We start from the raw sequence: 15,973 nt of genomic DNA, 5'->3' as shown, positions 1-15,973 counted from the left end.
GAGAATGTCTTCTCTTGTTAAAGCCCATCACAACTAAAACATCTCTCTCCTGTTACATTCCTACCCTAACACTTCAAAAATTCTGGAAAGGAAAGTGTGATAAGAAGTGTTTAAATTTGACTGCAAATTCATTGTAGTTGCAAAAAATTTATGAACTTGAATCAACTTAAGAAAAAAATCCATCCTGAAAGCTTGCAGCTTGAAGGCTACTTGACTTTTGGCTTGAATAAGCATAGTATTTCACCATAATCTGGTCAAATAACTGGCAAAAAAAAATAAAAAAAACAAAGCTGTTGCAAATAACTGATGCAAAACACTGGACACGGCAGAAACAGAATGAGATTGTCTGCTAAATTATTCCTGATCTCGTGTTAGTGGGCAGGACTAGGTCACCTGCCCTGAACATCAGAAGCACTATATAGAAATTTGAAGTTATGCTGCCACGTGAGTTTTGACACTAGCTAAGCTGTAACTGCTTGGCAAGTTTTACACTACTTTCTAACTCCAGAATAACAGATGTAAATAAGTTTTGCTAGATAAGGTATGGCAAAATTTGCACTTCACAGTACTATCATTTACATTTTAACAATTAATACAGCCCTATTATTAAGCTAATGCTCATATTTTTTCAAATGCAGTAAATCATATAGCCTAATGACTAATATTGTGCCTTGAGTTTCAAGTACCTCTTACCTTTAGAATAGGTGTATTTTCCCCTTTCTGAAACATAGTCTCTACAATCAATGCTGGTAATAGTCGATTAAGGATGGCTACATTCCCACAAACCATAACCATACCTGCCCACCACCACACTTCATTGCAGATTGCTAGTATTACGGCTAAACCACTGAGAACCTGTAAATGGAATAAGAAATGATTATGATTAATATTCTAAATAGCATCTTTAAACAATGAGCTCAATTCTAAATCACCATAAGCACCCTAAGTTCACAACTGTAGTTGACTGATATTCTTATCTGGCCAATAAGTACCCAGAACAAATATTCTTGGTTAAACTTTGGGGTAATGTGTTGTGTTCTCTGGGTCAGCCTGTCTTACCCTTAGCCTGATATTTAACATGCACAATGTAGACAACTTGGTTAAACAAGTTTCAACATGAGATTTACTACCTGCACATTATCATCCTGACTCACTCTTATATTGCCATAATTTTTTATGGAATATGCACACTATATTCGATTCACTTAAAGTAGATTCTTGTGCCTACCAGACGGTTGCTCAGTGTCTCATTATTTTTGTCTGTGTCTTAGAAAACAAGCAAAATGTTTATAATTCTTCAATCATCTTACGCTTTGCTCAAGATAGGAAAGTTTTGGTCATACCATAGGATTCGGTATTAATTGTACAACTAAGTCATCTTTTCCTGAAATCAGTAAGATAAAGCACAAAGGAATTACAACAAGTAAAAGTGAAGAGAGAAGCATTTAATTCTTTATACCTGTTTTTACTTATCATTGGACTTTGCATCATCAATGTTATCAAGATAAAATAAAACTTGTGTTTTCATACAACAAATTCACCCTGAATACGCTGGTGCTTTCAGATTTTTGATGCGTGTAATATGTGAAAAGAAAATGAAGAATATGTCTTAACATGTTGCATCCATAAATGACTCAAATTTGACGGTATTGCTGAGGGAATGTAATCTGCAAAACATCGTTGTGTTTGTCGTCTCACCAAGAGATTTGAGTTGCCAATTAGCGACATAAGAGGTTACAGTTTCAACAATATTTACCATGTTATATCTTTACATTTTCTGTAAATAAATCCACAGAATTCCCATTATGACTCAAACATTTTCAATCCAACATCATATAAGTATGTCTTTACAGTAATACCCTGAACTTGCACGATTTGAGTTGCGCGAATTCACGATAGCGCAGACTTTCCATTAGAACCTAACTAATTTACCATACGCCAGTTCTTCACAATAGTAGTACAAACTTTTGTGAATCCTACAGAAGCACTGCAAAAAGGGATTTTGACGAAGGAAAAATCTATTTCTGGGTGATTGGCTCGTGTCGCCCTATGAAAGTATCCTTAATATCATTCTTTTCTAGGTAAAATTAGCCTAAAATTACCAGAGAAAAACAAAATTAAGAAAATGTCAGTAAAACAAACTGACTGCGCTCTCTTAAAAAGAAGTGTGTCGGTATGATAAAGGGGCGAGGTGTGGAACACTACCACGAGCCAAACACCAATTAGAAACTTCTATCAGAATTCCCCCCAAGAGAGAGCTGATACCAACGGGCGATGCAGCCTCTACTACTATACTAGTAGACGCCACGGACAGCAGCGCCCCTAGCGGACATCCTTAAATAAAAACAGTTAAATACATCTTGTCCTGCAAGGGGGGGAAAACAAACTATAAAAAGGGGGGGTTCATAGGGCGACACGAGCCAATCACCCAGAAATAGATTTTTCCTTCGTCAAAATCCCTTTTCTGGGCTCAGCTCGTGTCGGCCTATGAAAGAGTACCAGAGAAACAGACAAGATGGAAAAGGGAACAATGAAAAACAATTTAAAATGATGGATATAATATAAGTAAATCAATTACAGCATACAAATTAAGCACTTAAACTAACTTATTTTAACAATAAAATAATAAAATGTTAGTAATCTTAAAAGTACTTAAATGGTAATTAAAGTAAATTACAAAAGATGCATGTAAAATAAGGAAAAAATTGGGATTTACTTAACAAAAATACAAAATTATAAAATATATACACCCATGTGTCCTACCCTAGCATAAAAATAAGGGTAGGTACACTGAAATCCATCATCAATACAAATATCAAAATATACAAACACACTTGTGACTGGAGTTCATCATTAACATAAAATGGTGAATATATACAAACATATTGTGTCCTACCCTAGCATAAAAATAAGGGTAGGTACACTGAAGTACATTATCAGTACAAATGTGGATGTCCCTAGCAAAAAAATAAGGGGACAATCCACTATATGATACAACGGCTAAGGCTATGATGTTTGAGTAGCCTGACGATAGGGTGAGGCATGTTGGTTGATGTAGGTAGAAAGGAGACCTGGACTATACTACAACTACTAAACAGTATCAGGGGAAACTATGTTTCCCGCTGCTACTGCTGAAAACTTTAAAGATTCCAAGGACTTTAAATAATGCCGTTTAAAGACTGTCGGGGATTTCCATCAGTACTTTCTAAGATCCTCAAAGTTCATATGTTGGAAATAATTAATTGAGGTGGCTACTCCCCTGATATCATGTGCTTTTGGGAATGACTCAGGGTTGGCTTGTTTAATGAAGTAAAGGATTTGCTGTCTAATGCCTTTAACTGATAAAGTACCACCTTTTTCTCTCATGAAGAGAGCACCTGAGGATCTAGAAGAAGTACGAGATAGAAAGGCTCTAAGAGTTGATACTGGGCAGAGAGAAGGATCCTGTGGAAGTGGGATAACCTTCCAAGGGGCCCACCTTGCAAGAGGATCTTCATTTTTGGCTAAAAAGCTACGATCCGGAGCAAGTATTAACTTCTCCTGATGGAGGAATTCCACATGACCCGCATCCTGGATAGAGCCGACAGTTCTGAAATTGCTAGCTCCTGAGGCTAGGCTTAATAAGAATAATGTCTTCCTCAGGAGCACTATGGAATGTACAAGATGCCGTTGTCCTAGTATCTGAAGCTAGTTTGAGGACGTCATTTAAGAACCATAGAACTGTAGTAGGCCTCTGGGAAGGTCTAAGTCTAGCACAGGCTTTAGGGATAGATGTGAAATAAGATTCAGTCAAAATCTATCTGAAAACCTACTTGAAAGATTTTCTTCAAAGCCGATTTATGAGTGGTAATCGTGCTAGCTGCTAAACCTTTTTCAAATAAGGATCTGAAAAAGGATATAGCCAAATTAACTGTCATGGTTGTAGTGTTCGATTCTCTCAAGAAAGATCGCTAATTTTTAACATAACCGCTGAGTCATATTGTCTAATGGGTTGACTCTCTCTTATCTGATTCTAGGAAGAGAATATTCTGTGGATCAATGTCAGCATCTTTATTAGCCGCAAACTTCATGAAGTCCATAAAGTTAGGGTCTGGAGAGTTCCTGAGGAAGCGAACACAGTCCTCATTTGTACTGATTTTTGTGATGTTTGGGATTGGGGATCCGTTGAGGTCGGAGACCCAATTCCAAGAGAAGAGGATACCAGTTGCTCTTGGCCAGTCCGGTGCAATCAGAGCTACTATCCCTTTGAAAGACCTTAGTTTTGTCTAGGACTTTCAAGAGAAGATTCACTGGAGGAAAAACATAAATTCTCCTCCACTGATTCCAATCTAACGACAGGGCGTCCGTGGACATAAGCCAGAGGGTCCAGGTTGGGGGCCACATAGCAAGGGAGCTTGTGGTTCGCTTGTGAGGCGAAGAGATCCACTTGGAGACCTGGGACTCTCCGGCTTACCCACTGGAATGACCCGACGTCCAGAGACCACTCTGATCCAGAGGAAACTGACCGGGACAGAGCGTCTGCTACACATTTCTTACTCCTGCCAGGTGAGTGGCAGACAGATGCCATTTGTGTTTGTTTGCTAAGCAAAGATGGCTATCATGACATGGTTCACATGTTTGGATTTGGACCCTCCTCTGTTGATGCAATGAACTACCACTGCACTGTCCAAAACTAGCCTTAGATGAGACTTCTTCGGGGGAAGCAGTCTCTTCAGAGTAAGAAATACTGCCATTGCTTCCAACACGTTTATGTGGAGCTGGCGAAATTGAACTGACCAAGTCCCCTGAACCTGTTTGAACTGAGAGTCCCCTACCCCCCGCCCCACCCGGACAGGGATGCATCCGTGTGAATGGGTTAGCACTGGGAGGGGATATTGAAGGGGTACTTTCTTGGCTAAGTTTCTTTACTTTTGACCAAGGCCGTAGTTGGTTGCGAAGGATCTGTGGAATTACTGACAACTTGTCTCGATATTTGGAGTTTGCTTTTGACCGCCAAATTCGATTTATATCTTTCAGCCTTGCTTTCAGAAGGATATCTGTTACCGAACAAACTGAAGAGACCCTAGGATTCTCTCCTGGTTTCTTCTTGACGTTTGTTTGCATTTGAGGAATTGCCTGACAGATTTTGCTATTTCCTTCCGTTTGGCCACTGGAATTGATAGATTGTGGGAAGACAAATCCCATTGGATTCCTAGCCACTGAAAACGAGATTCCGGAGTAAGTCTGGATTTCGTTTTGTTTATCTGGAACCCCAGATGTTCCAGAAAGTGAACTACCTTTTTGGTAGCTTCGAGACATTCCTCGACTGTTGGTGCCCAGATCAACCAATCGTCGAGGGTATGCCGCTACCATGGATTCCCTGAGCTCTCAATTGTTGTACAACCACACTTCTGCTATCTTTGTGAATACCCTGGGGGCTACATTCAGACCGAAGGGCATCACTTTGAATGAGAATGTCTGATTTCCTAGCCTGAATCCTAGGAATGGGCGGAAGTGCTGGCTATAGGGATATGATAGTATGCGTCTGTAAGATCGATGGAGCATGTGACGGCTCCACGCGGAAGTAAGGTCCTTACTTGCGAGAGGGTAAGCATCTTGAACTTGTCGCAGCGAATGAAAGAGTTTTAGCTTTTTTGACAAGTCTAAGATTACCCTTCTTTTTGTTGAGCCTTTCTTTGGCACGCTGAATAAGCGCCCTTGAAATTTTAGATGTTTGACTCTGCAATAGCTCCTTTCTGAAGGAGTTCTTCCGCGTAATCTATCAATTCCTTTGACGGTACCTATGATGAAATGATTTGATTGGAGGAGGATCTTTGATCCAACTCCAGCCTAATCCTTTGGACACTATGCTCTGTGCCCAATTGCTGAACCCCCACCTGTGGCGGAAGAGGAAACAGCCTCCCTCCTACTGGGGAGCCTCATTGCTGATGGGCGGGTTGGCCACCACGCCCTCCTCTGAACTGTCTACTCCTCGTGCCCCTTCCTGCGCCACGCTGACGAAAGTAACCCTCTCGCCCTACCTCTCGGTTGAGAGTAAGCCTTGAGCCTCATAAGCAGGGTTGAAGGCCGGCGAGATAGCGTAGGAAGTGGATGGTGAGATTGCTGGGGCACCAGGAGGAAAAGGTTGGTTCTGCTTAGAGGTGGAAGGTTGTCCCTGTTGGGTAATGGGACTGCCTGCACAAATTGCTGCTGTTGCTGGGAGTTTTTTTATATGGCTGGAACCTCTTACCAGCCTTCTTTGGTTTCTTGCCAGCAGTGGGAACGGATTCCTGTTTCCTCTTTGAGGAAATACCCACCTAGCTCTAAGGCTCTGGTTGAGTCTAGCAGCTTCGTGGTGGACCTCGTTCACTGCGGATTCTGGAAGAGATCCGCTCCCCACATGCTTGCAGCCAAGAGTCTATTAGGCTCATGCCTGATTGTGCACTCTTGTAGGACATGCTTCCGGCAGTTCCTCCTAGCCTGGAAGAAGTCAAAAGCGTCCGTTAGAACCGTCTGAAACTGAGATTTCGCCAGAATCTTGAACAGCGGTTCTGTAGCGTAGGAAAGGGCAGCCATTTCTGTGATGATGAGGGAATTGAGGGACCTGGCAAACCTAGTTCGCGCATCGAACTCTGCCTGGATTAGGGAATCCGGCAGCCTAGGTAATTTCTCACCGAACTGGTCCATGGCGCAGTCCGGCTTGAGTTTACCCAGCGTGAATGTAGCTGGCAAGTTTTCCCACAATTCTCCGAAGGCGGGGAAGAGCGGCGGAGAAGTAGACTCCGCCTCCCTCAACTGTGGAATGGGCTCATCCTTGAGGACTGCCTGAAGGGACTTCTCCACTAATTTCGTGGCGAACGGAAGAGAAACCTCCTCTTCCGTCGCGAAAAATAGTGAAGGGACTCTTGTAGGCCTGGAGTTTAGTGTTAGTACACTCCCAGTCCTCAAGGCAGTGAACCATTCCCGCTGGGCTTGTGATCTCTACTATAAAGGAACCTGACTCCTTAGAGATTTTGTCTTCTCTCGTCAGAGCCGTTGGCGTCAGCCTAGCATAACGATGAAAGGCTGCGTCAGACCCGGAGGGTAGAACTCGAAGTCCTCAATCCTTCGAGTTCCACACTCCGAGATAGAAATCATTCCGTCCTTGAATGGAGCGTAGCCCAGCTACTCTCCATGGGTTGTTCTCCATAGATGGAAAGAGCTGGCAAGGAGTCATGTAAGGTGGAAGTTGAAGAATCCCCGTGCTAGATGCTGGGGAGACTGGGGGAGGAGCCTGAGCTAGCCCAGCTACTCGGTCCTCATTCTCTCTCATTCTATTAGAGAGATCCTGGATTGACTGTCCAGATTGAGACAGACTGTTTGATAATTGCGCAAACATCTGCTCGAACCGCGTTCCCAGTGCGGAGATCTGGGAGCCTACTAGCACGCCCCACCTGTTCATCACCCCTGCTGAGAAAGTAGAGGGATCGAAGGTGCTGGTGCTTGCTACCCCACCTGCCGGCATAGCCGGAGTGGAAGCAGAGGACGGCGGGAGAAGGCAGTGACTCGGTGGGAGCGCGAGCCTTCTCCTTCGAAGCCTTGCTTCTGGAGCTCTTCGATGGGAAGAGCCCGGCTTTGCCTTCACCGCATCGGGCATAGGAAGTCGACGACTCCTAGCCGAGAAGACGAAGTACGACTTCCTAGAAGTCGACTTAGATAAGGTCTTCGGTTCTCTCTTTCCCTTCTCCTTAGGAGGTACAGAGAGAGCGGGAGGGCGAATAGGGATCTCGGATCCCACAAAGCCTTGGAAAGAAGCGGAAGAAGAGGGGACAGGAGAAGATCCAGGAGCGCCCAAGGAAAGACCTTGGGCGCCGACTACCTACCTCAACCAACAAATCCTCCCCACCTACCGCCATGGGCTCAAGGTTAAGGTCCAGGGCAGCGACGTCCGTACCGACTCCTGGGAGGCTACGACCCAAACGATTGCTGGAGTTCTTGCTGATGGAGGCTATCAGTGGGGCAGCGGACAAGGGGTCGACGTAACCCGTCGACTTGCCCGCGGGGAAGATCTGGACGGCCAGCTTTTTGTCCAAAATGTAGGGCTGGCCCTTGGCGGCGTTCTTCCCAAAGCCGCCCACCCACGCTTTCAGGGTGGCGAGGGCGACTTCCCTCACACCGCTAGCCTGAAAGAAAGGTGAGATTAGCTGCCAATTGTGGAACGGGGTTAACAAACTTACGACTAGAAGTTGTTAGTAAAAACCATAAGTAAGCCTATAGGGATTGGACTTACCCATCTCCCAGCTGACCGATCAGGTCGTAGCATATGGCGCAGGCTTCAGGGTGCCAGACAATCGTCTCGTTGAACGACGTGGCACAAGGGGCGTGAGACCTGCACTCATCATGTCCACAGGGGTCGTAAAGCGTCGCATTACAGGCTGGGACCTGGCAGTTGGTAGCCTGTAAGTGAAAAAGTACATGAGTACCAAGTAAACACTTACAGCCTAACATATGCTCCGCTGGTGCCGGAGCGATAAAGTTAGATAAAACCAGAGCCCCGCCAAAAATACGTTATGGTAACTAGGTTGGTATATAGGCTATGGCTCGCCGATGCGGAAGCAAACAAGAATCAACCAACTAGGAGTGGTGGTAATGGAAACCACGACAGAAAATGGCGGGGATGGTTGATAAAATAATAATAATAATAACACAAATCATTGTAAAATATTGTATAATTAGGGTATATATCCTTAAAAAAACGAAAATAAAACAACTTCTCTCCGCCCGTCTACTAGAAGAGTGCGTAGGTAAGGAGTAAGCTCCCTTCCGGTAGCGGGGGAGAGATATATAAGGATATAGTAGGCAAGCAACCGACCACTCGTAGTACCCACCCTGCCCGCTAGCGGAGCCAGTAACCTATAACCAAAGGTGCCCCGGCTGCGACGGAAGGCTCCTTTCGATCGTAAGGGAGGGTGGCTGAGCAACTGGGGAGGGGGGAGGAAGGTCTCGGCGAAACACGGCGGGAGCGCGAGAGGGGGGAGGGATGGCCTACTCCTCCCCGCCTCACCAACTACCCGCATGGAGACCCTGGTACCTCATAGTGGTCGCCCTATACCCCCCGCTGGGAGGACCCCTGGTCACCTCCGAAAGTGTGAGAGAAGGCGATGAGGTTGTCATAACAACCAAGGGGTCCCCCAGCTCCTACCCTATATCAGAGAGGGAGGGAAGGGGCAGGGTAAGGTGCTATGGAACACGTGACCGCAAGTGGCCTAGGCCGCGAGCAACACAACCGTGGAAGGGCCACGTGAACCAAGCTGTACCAATACATGGAACAAGCACCTAGGCTAGCCTAACACCCTAAATAAATAAATAAATATACATCGAAAGGTGGAAGAGACCACTTTTAGTAAAAGAGAAAGAAGCCCAGGAGGAGGCAGACTGTTCCAAGAAACAGGAGCCTATCGGAGCCAGCGATAGCCGATGTAGAGCAAGAGCCGGGATGCTGGGCCGGAAAATAATAATAGCCCTAAATACCAAGCTAAGAGAATGGTAGGAGGCTGAACTAGCTAAAACTCGATGTAAAACAATGAATGTGATAAAGTAAGCCCATAAGTATAAGAAGTCCCAGTATGGAGGACCGGGAATTCTTACGAGGCGGCATGGCCGCCACGAGACAACCGGGGAACCGTATATGACCTATTAAGAGGAAATTACTGGTACCCGGAAGATAAAACTAAGGTAAAATGTACTTATGAGGTTTTACTTAACTTAGCCGTGGCAATTGCAAGAGCGTTCCATTGCAGAAAAAGTAACGGATAAACAAAATCCAAAAAAAGTAAGAGCACAAGAAAATGGCGACTTGTCGCAAGTGCTAAAAATTAAGGATGTCCGCTAGGGGCGCTGCTGTCCGTGGCGTCCTCTAGTAGTAGTAGTAGAGGCTGCATCGCACGTGGTATCAGCCTCTCTTGGGGGATTCTGATAGGGAAGTTCTAATTGGTGTTTGGCTCGTGGTAGTGTTCCACACTCGCCCCTTTATCATACCGACACTTCTTTTTAAGAGTGAGCGAGTCAGTTTTACTGACATTTCTTAATTTTGTTTTTCTCTGGTAATTTTAGGCTAATTTTACCTAGAAAGAATGATATTAAGGATACTTTCATAGGCCGACACGAGCTGAGCCCAGAAAGTGTTTTTCTGGGCTCAGCTCGTGTCGCTGCGCGAAATATCCTTTAATCTATTATTTCTAGGGTAAATGTACTAACACATACCAGAGAATAAATAAATAAAGAAAAAGGTCAGTACAACTGACTCGCTCACCCTCCAAGAGGGTGTCGGTATGAACACTATGGCGAGTGAGACCACTACCACGAGCCGCTTGCCAATAGAAATCTCCCACTACAAAATCCCCAAACAAGAGGGACCGACCCACAGAGTGGGCAGCAACTACTACTACTCCATCCCATGCTGCTGCCGACTGCTGCGGCCTCTGGTGGACATCCTTTCAGTTAGCGCACACTGTATACACGTGCCCTTTTTTGCTCTGTGTTTTTGTGCCCTTATTTTTGGATTTACTCATCATGGAGCGTGCAGCCATCGCAGCAGCTAAGTTAAGTACTCAATGTTTATTGCTATTTGGTTTTTTCCGTCCTTGAGTCAGTATTTGCGTTTTTTAGGTATAAATACGAACCTCTAGGTCGGAAGCATGGCAGCATGGTTCTGCCTCGTGGCGGGTTCGTTCTTGGTCTCCATACCCAGAACTTCCCTTACTTTAGTACACTCTATTTTTAGTCATATTTGTTTTAGGGTACAGTCTACGCGGTTTATGTCATGCATGCATGTCTTTTTACCTTACGTAGGCTTCTTCTATCCAGACCCTAGCCACGGCTCTTAGTATCGGCCCCGGCTAGCTTTGAGTGGTAGACTTTCTTTCGGGTTAGTCGTACACTCCTGGATTTTTTCTCCTACTATTTTTGTTTTCTTTCTTTTCATATTCTTTCAATTTTATTTATTATGTTTTTGTTAGTGTAGGCGTCTGGCTTCATCTAGCCTAGGTTATGGCCCATAGGGCCCAATGCGCTACCGCTCTTCAGTTCGGTTGCTTCCTTATAGCTTCTCTCTGATCAGCCAAACGGTTGTGTATTCTAGGCCTTATCGTTTCATTGTTTTTGTTGTTACCGCCCCGTGGTCACTACGTGATCACGGAGCAGCCAGACGCCTGTCCAGTCATCTTCCCTCCTCCCGCTCTTCCATAGGGCCGGGGGGAGGGTTGGTCTGCCCACGCTCGCTCCGCAATACCGATGCCTTGCCTCCCTCTCCCCCCAGGCGGAGGGAGTAGAGGGACGGGACAGACCCAGACTGGACTCGACCTCTCCAGCTTCTCGGTCCGGCGGATGGCTAAGGGGGGGGACTGGCCTTTCCCCCCTCCGTCGCTTCTCCGTCGCTCCGTTGCTAGCGCGAGTCTGTGTGCCCTCTCGCCCTTTCCCACCTTACTTGGGGCTCCTTTTCTACCGGAGCTCCGGCATCCAAGTGGAAAGGTGCTAGTTCACCCCGCAGGTGGACTGAGGCATACAGTTGGTCTCTACTAACCCCTCCGTCGCGCTGAAGTCGCGACACGCTCCGCCACGCACTGGACTTAGTCCGGTACGTTCGATTTTTATAGGTTTAAGAATTAGTTATGTTAAACTAAGTAAGTTTTATCTTATTAAGCTACCTTTAAACCATCCCCCCCTCCCTTGTCTGCCTCACGGATCTCTCCGGGGTTATAGCCTATTCAGGCGGTAAGGGAGGGGTTATGCCCAAATTTTTTCCGAGCTCCGGCATGCAGCGGAGTTCTTCTGTCCTTTAGCCTGTAAGGTGATAGCCTTTAAGATGCTCATGTGTCTTTTCACTTACAGACCACAACTGTGAGCATCCGGGATGCGCCGCCACGCTTCAAGACCCCTGTGGACATGAAGTTTGCCGGTCCCATGCTCCATGCGCGACTCCGCACGGGGACCTCCAAGTCTGGTATCACGAGACATGCACCATCTGTTTATGATCTGGTGAGCCAGCTCTTAGACGGGGTAAGTATTTCCAACTCCGTTAGCCAGTCCCTACTTCGTTATAGTTCTTAAGTTTAAAAAATTTCTAATCTTTCTTAAACTTAAGATAAAAATACAGGGATTTCGCATCCCCTATAATTTTAAGTTAAGCTTTTAATTAGTTTTAGTTTTAAGTTTAATCTTAAAAACTAATAAATACCCTCTCTCCAGGCTCCGGCTGTGAAGGACACCGCACTGGCAACCCTGCGGGCCTGGGTCGGCGGTTTTGGGAAGAACGCCGCCAAGGGTATGCCAATACATTCTCGAGAAGAGGTTGGCGGTCTGATCTTCCCCCCCCGGAGGCAAGTCAACGGGCTACGTCGACCCAGCAGAGGCGGCCCCGACTATTGCGTTCATTCAACAACAGCTCGCGCCTCGTTGACGGATCCAGGCCAGGCCACATCTCCTCGGAAGTCGCGAACATTAGATCTTAATATTGAACCCATGGAGGTGTAGACGACCTGTTGGTCGAGGTGAGTACGTTGGACGCCCAAGGGATGCCCTTGGGGTGCCACTGGATCTTACCCCTACCCCGCAAACTCTCCATCCTCCAAGGCTTTACAGGTACAGAACTTTATACTTCTCCTGATGCTTCCGTTAGACCTAAGGTCAAGGACAAGCAGTAAAAACCTTGACTAAGACGTCGTCGTCGTCTAAAAAGACGGCGTCGGCGTCATCATCATCTCGTAAGTCTCCGGCTAAAAACCCCGGAGCAGAGAGGTCTAAAGCTTCCGGGTCCGGCTCCAAATCCTCTAGGAGTAGATCCTCCTCAGGGAGAGATCACACACTCCAGCGGAGTTCAACCGTTTCCACTACCTTTGGTTCCGGTTCAGAGCCACCCGTCCACCTCCGCAGCAGCTCCGGCTTTGGATCCCAACGCTGGCCTGTTGCAACAATGGGCGATCGATGGTGGGGTCTCTAAAAAACCAGTATGGAACAGATGTTCTCCCGGTTGTCTGATAGGATCAGCTCCCAGGACAACATTATCGCCGGACTGAGCAAGCTCCGCTAGCTTCTCCCCCACCCTTCAGCACAGGGGGAGCGCAATTGCCTCCGTATGAACTCTCTACCTCCGTTCAGTATGAACAATCCTTGGAGAGTAGCGTCATTACGCCCCCTTCCAGGACGGGCTTATTTCTATCCCGGAATGTGGAACTCGGAGGATTGAAGACTTCGAGTTCTACCCGGAAGACCTTCAGCCTCCGTTCATCGGCTACGCCAGGCTCACCGCCTCTGCCATGACTCGAGACGATAAGGTACCGAAAGAGACAGTCCTCTATTCACGAGACCAGGCTCAAAGAGAATGGCTCAGGTGTTTAGAGGACATGGACTGTTCGAACACGAAAATACAGCCATTAAGAGTCCTTTTCACAATCTTTACAATGGAAGAGAGTACCCTGCTCCCTTTCTTGACAAAGATTGCTACGGTTACCATTCCAGCAGCCCAGAAGGGGGATTCGTTGCCTCAGCTGAAAGAAGCGGACCCTACGTCTCCTTTACTTCCCTCAGCCGGTGAGTTGTGGGGAAGATCTGCCCAACACTTTTTCTGCGGGCAAACTCAAACCAGACTGTGCTATGGAGCAGTTTGGTGAGAAGCTGCCTAGACTTCCAGATAGCCTCATTCAGGCAGAATTTGATGCCAAGTCTAGGTTTGGCCAGGTCTATCAATACCATGGCCATGACCGAGGTGGCTACCATTTCCTATGGTTCTGAGCCACTTTTTAAGCTGATCACCAAGTCACTGACTCAAAACGTTGCAGTCTGATATGTTCGAGTTCGCCACGGCTAGAACAAACTGTAGGAAACATGTCCTCCAAGAAGCAACGATTCGGCATGAACCGAATAAGTTGGCTTGCATCGAAAACATCTGGGGAGCAGACCTCTTCCCAGATGCGATGGTGAAGGAGGTCCAGGCAGAGGCTACAAGGCTTAACCAAAGCCTTAAAGATCGTTGGGGTCTTACGGCCAAGAGACGCCAAGATCAAGTGGTCAGAGGTAAGGCTCAGAAGAAACCCAGACGTTTCCAGCCTTACCAACAAAAAAGAAACAGCCACACTTTACCCAGCCGGTCCAGCTGTCCCGTTGGTGCAAGCAGCCCAACCTTCTACCTCCCAAGGCTCAATCGCAGCCTATCTATGTCATTTCCCCCCACCCAAGCCTCAACCCTCCACCTCTTACGCTCTCTCCCCAGCCTTCAATCAAGTCTTCGAGGGCCAGGCTTCCCAGAAGTAGACCGCTCGGGTAAGGGAGGCAGAGGTAAAGCGATCCTTTCGTCCAGAGAGGATCGGGAGGGTCCTTTAATAGAGGGAAAGCATTTCAGGGGAGGCGCGGAGGCTACCAACACCAATGAGGACTTTCAGGTAGGAGGGAGGCTGTTTCACTTCCGCCACCGATGGAATTTCAGCAAGTGGGCGCAAAGCATTGTGTCAAAAGGCCTGGGTTGGAGTTGGGTAGCGAACCCGCCCCCATCCAGACCTTTCCGCAACTTCCATCCAAAGAATTGACGGAGTATGCGGAGGACCTCCTTCAGAAAGGAGCTATAGCGAGAGTCAACAGGTTAAAGTTTCAAGGGCGCTTGTTCAGCGTTCCAAAGAAAGGCTCACAAAAAAGAAGGGTAATCTTAGACTTGTCCCGCTTTAAACTTAGCCATTCGCTGCGACAAGTTCAAGATGCTCACGATCTCGCAGGTACGGACCTTACTTCCCGTGGGGCCGTCACCACCTCTATCGATCTTACAGACGCTTACTATCATATCCCTATTGCAAGGCACTTCCGTCCGTATCTGGGCTTCAAGATAGGGGATCAGGCATTCTCCTTCAAGGTAGTTCCTTTCGGGCTCAACGTAGCACCCACGGGTGTTCACGAAGTTGGCGGAAGTGGTAGTTCAACAACTAAGACTCGCAAGGGGTTTATGGTAGTAGCGTATATCGACGATTGGTTAATCTGGGCTCCAACAGTCGAGGAATGCCACAAAGCAACACTGAAAGTGATTCAGTTCCTGGAATATCTAGGCTTCAAGATAAACAGGACCAAGTCAAGACTCACTCCAGAGTCAAACTTTCAATGGCTGGGCATTCAATGGAATCTATCCTCCCATACTCTGTCGATTCCATCAGCCAAGAGGAAAGAAATAGCGAAGTCAGTAAAGCAATTTCTGAGTCACAAACTTGCGTCAAGAAGAACCCAGGAAAGGATCCTGGGTTCACTCCAGTTTGCATCAGTGACAAACATCTTGATGAAAGCCAAACTGAAAGACCTAACCAGAATCTGGCGCTCACGAGCAAATGTCCAGGTCCAGGGACAAATTATCCTCAGTCCCTCAGATTCTACGGAATCGACTACGCCCGTGGGCAAAAGTCAAGAACTTATCGATATCAGTGCCCCTTCAGTTTCCTCCTCCGGGGATTACCACCTCCACACAGACGCTTCGTTAAGCGGTTGGGGAGGATATTCTCAGTTCAAGAAAGTTCAGGGAACTTGGTCACCTCAGTTCCGTCAGTTCCACATAAACGTACTGGAAGCAATGGCAGTGTTCTTGACTCTAAAAAGGTTACGTCCGCCGAAGTACTCCCACATAAAGCTAGTCTTAGACAGCGCAGTGGTAGTCCATTGTATAAAACAGGGGAGGCTCCAAAGCACGTCATCTAAATCATGTCATGGTAGCCATCTTCCCTCCCTGGCGGACAAGTTCAGTTGGCACCTCTCCTCCACCCATATAGCTGGAGTGAGAAACGTCATAAGCAGATGCTCTATCCCGATCAGTACCCTCTAGAGTCGGAATGGTCACTGGACAGCAGTTCGTTCCAATGGATTCTTCAGAGAGTTCCAGGCCTACAAGTGGATCTCTTCGCATCCCAAGCGAACCACAAAAACTCCCATGTTATGTGGCCCCCCAAACCTGGACCCTCTGGCCTATGCCACGGACGCCCTGGCCCTAGAC

At 46.8% G+C, this 15,973-nt stretch overlaps 1 protein-coding gene across 1 annotated transcript in view; it reads left to right on the top strand.

The window, feature by feature from the left end:
- LOC135216474 (uncharacterized) overlaps nt 1-15,973 on the top strand; it is a 247,331-nt gene that overhangs the window by 141,862 nt on the left and 89,496 nt on the right. The gene's annotated exons all lie outside the window — the stretch shown is intronic.

Source organism: Macrobrachium nipponense, chromosome 6, assembly GCF_015104395.2.
Source record: "Macrobrachium nipponense isolate FS-2020 chromosome 6, ASM1510439v2, whole genome shotgun sequence".
Classification (NCBI taxonomy): domain Eukaryota; kingdom Metazoa; phylum Arthropoda; class Malacostraca; order Decapoda; family Palaemonidae; genus Macrobrachium; species Macrobrachium nipponense.
The sequence above is the reverse complement of the archived record's forward strand: the minus strand, read 5'-3'. Positions and strand labels throughout refer to the sequence as shown.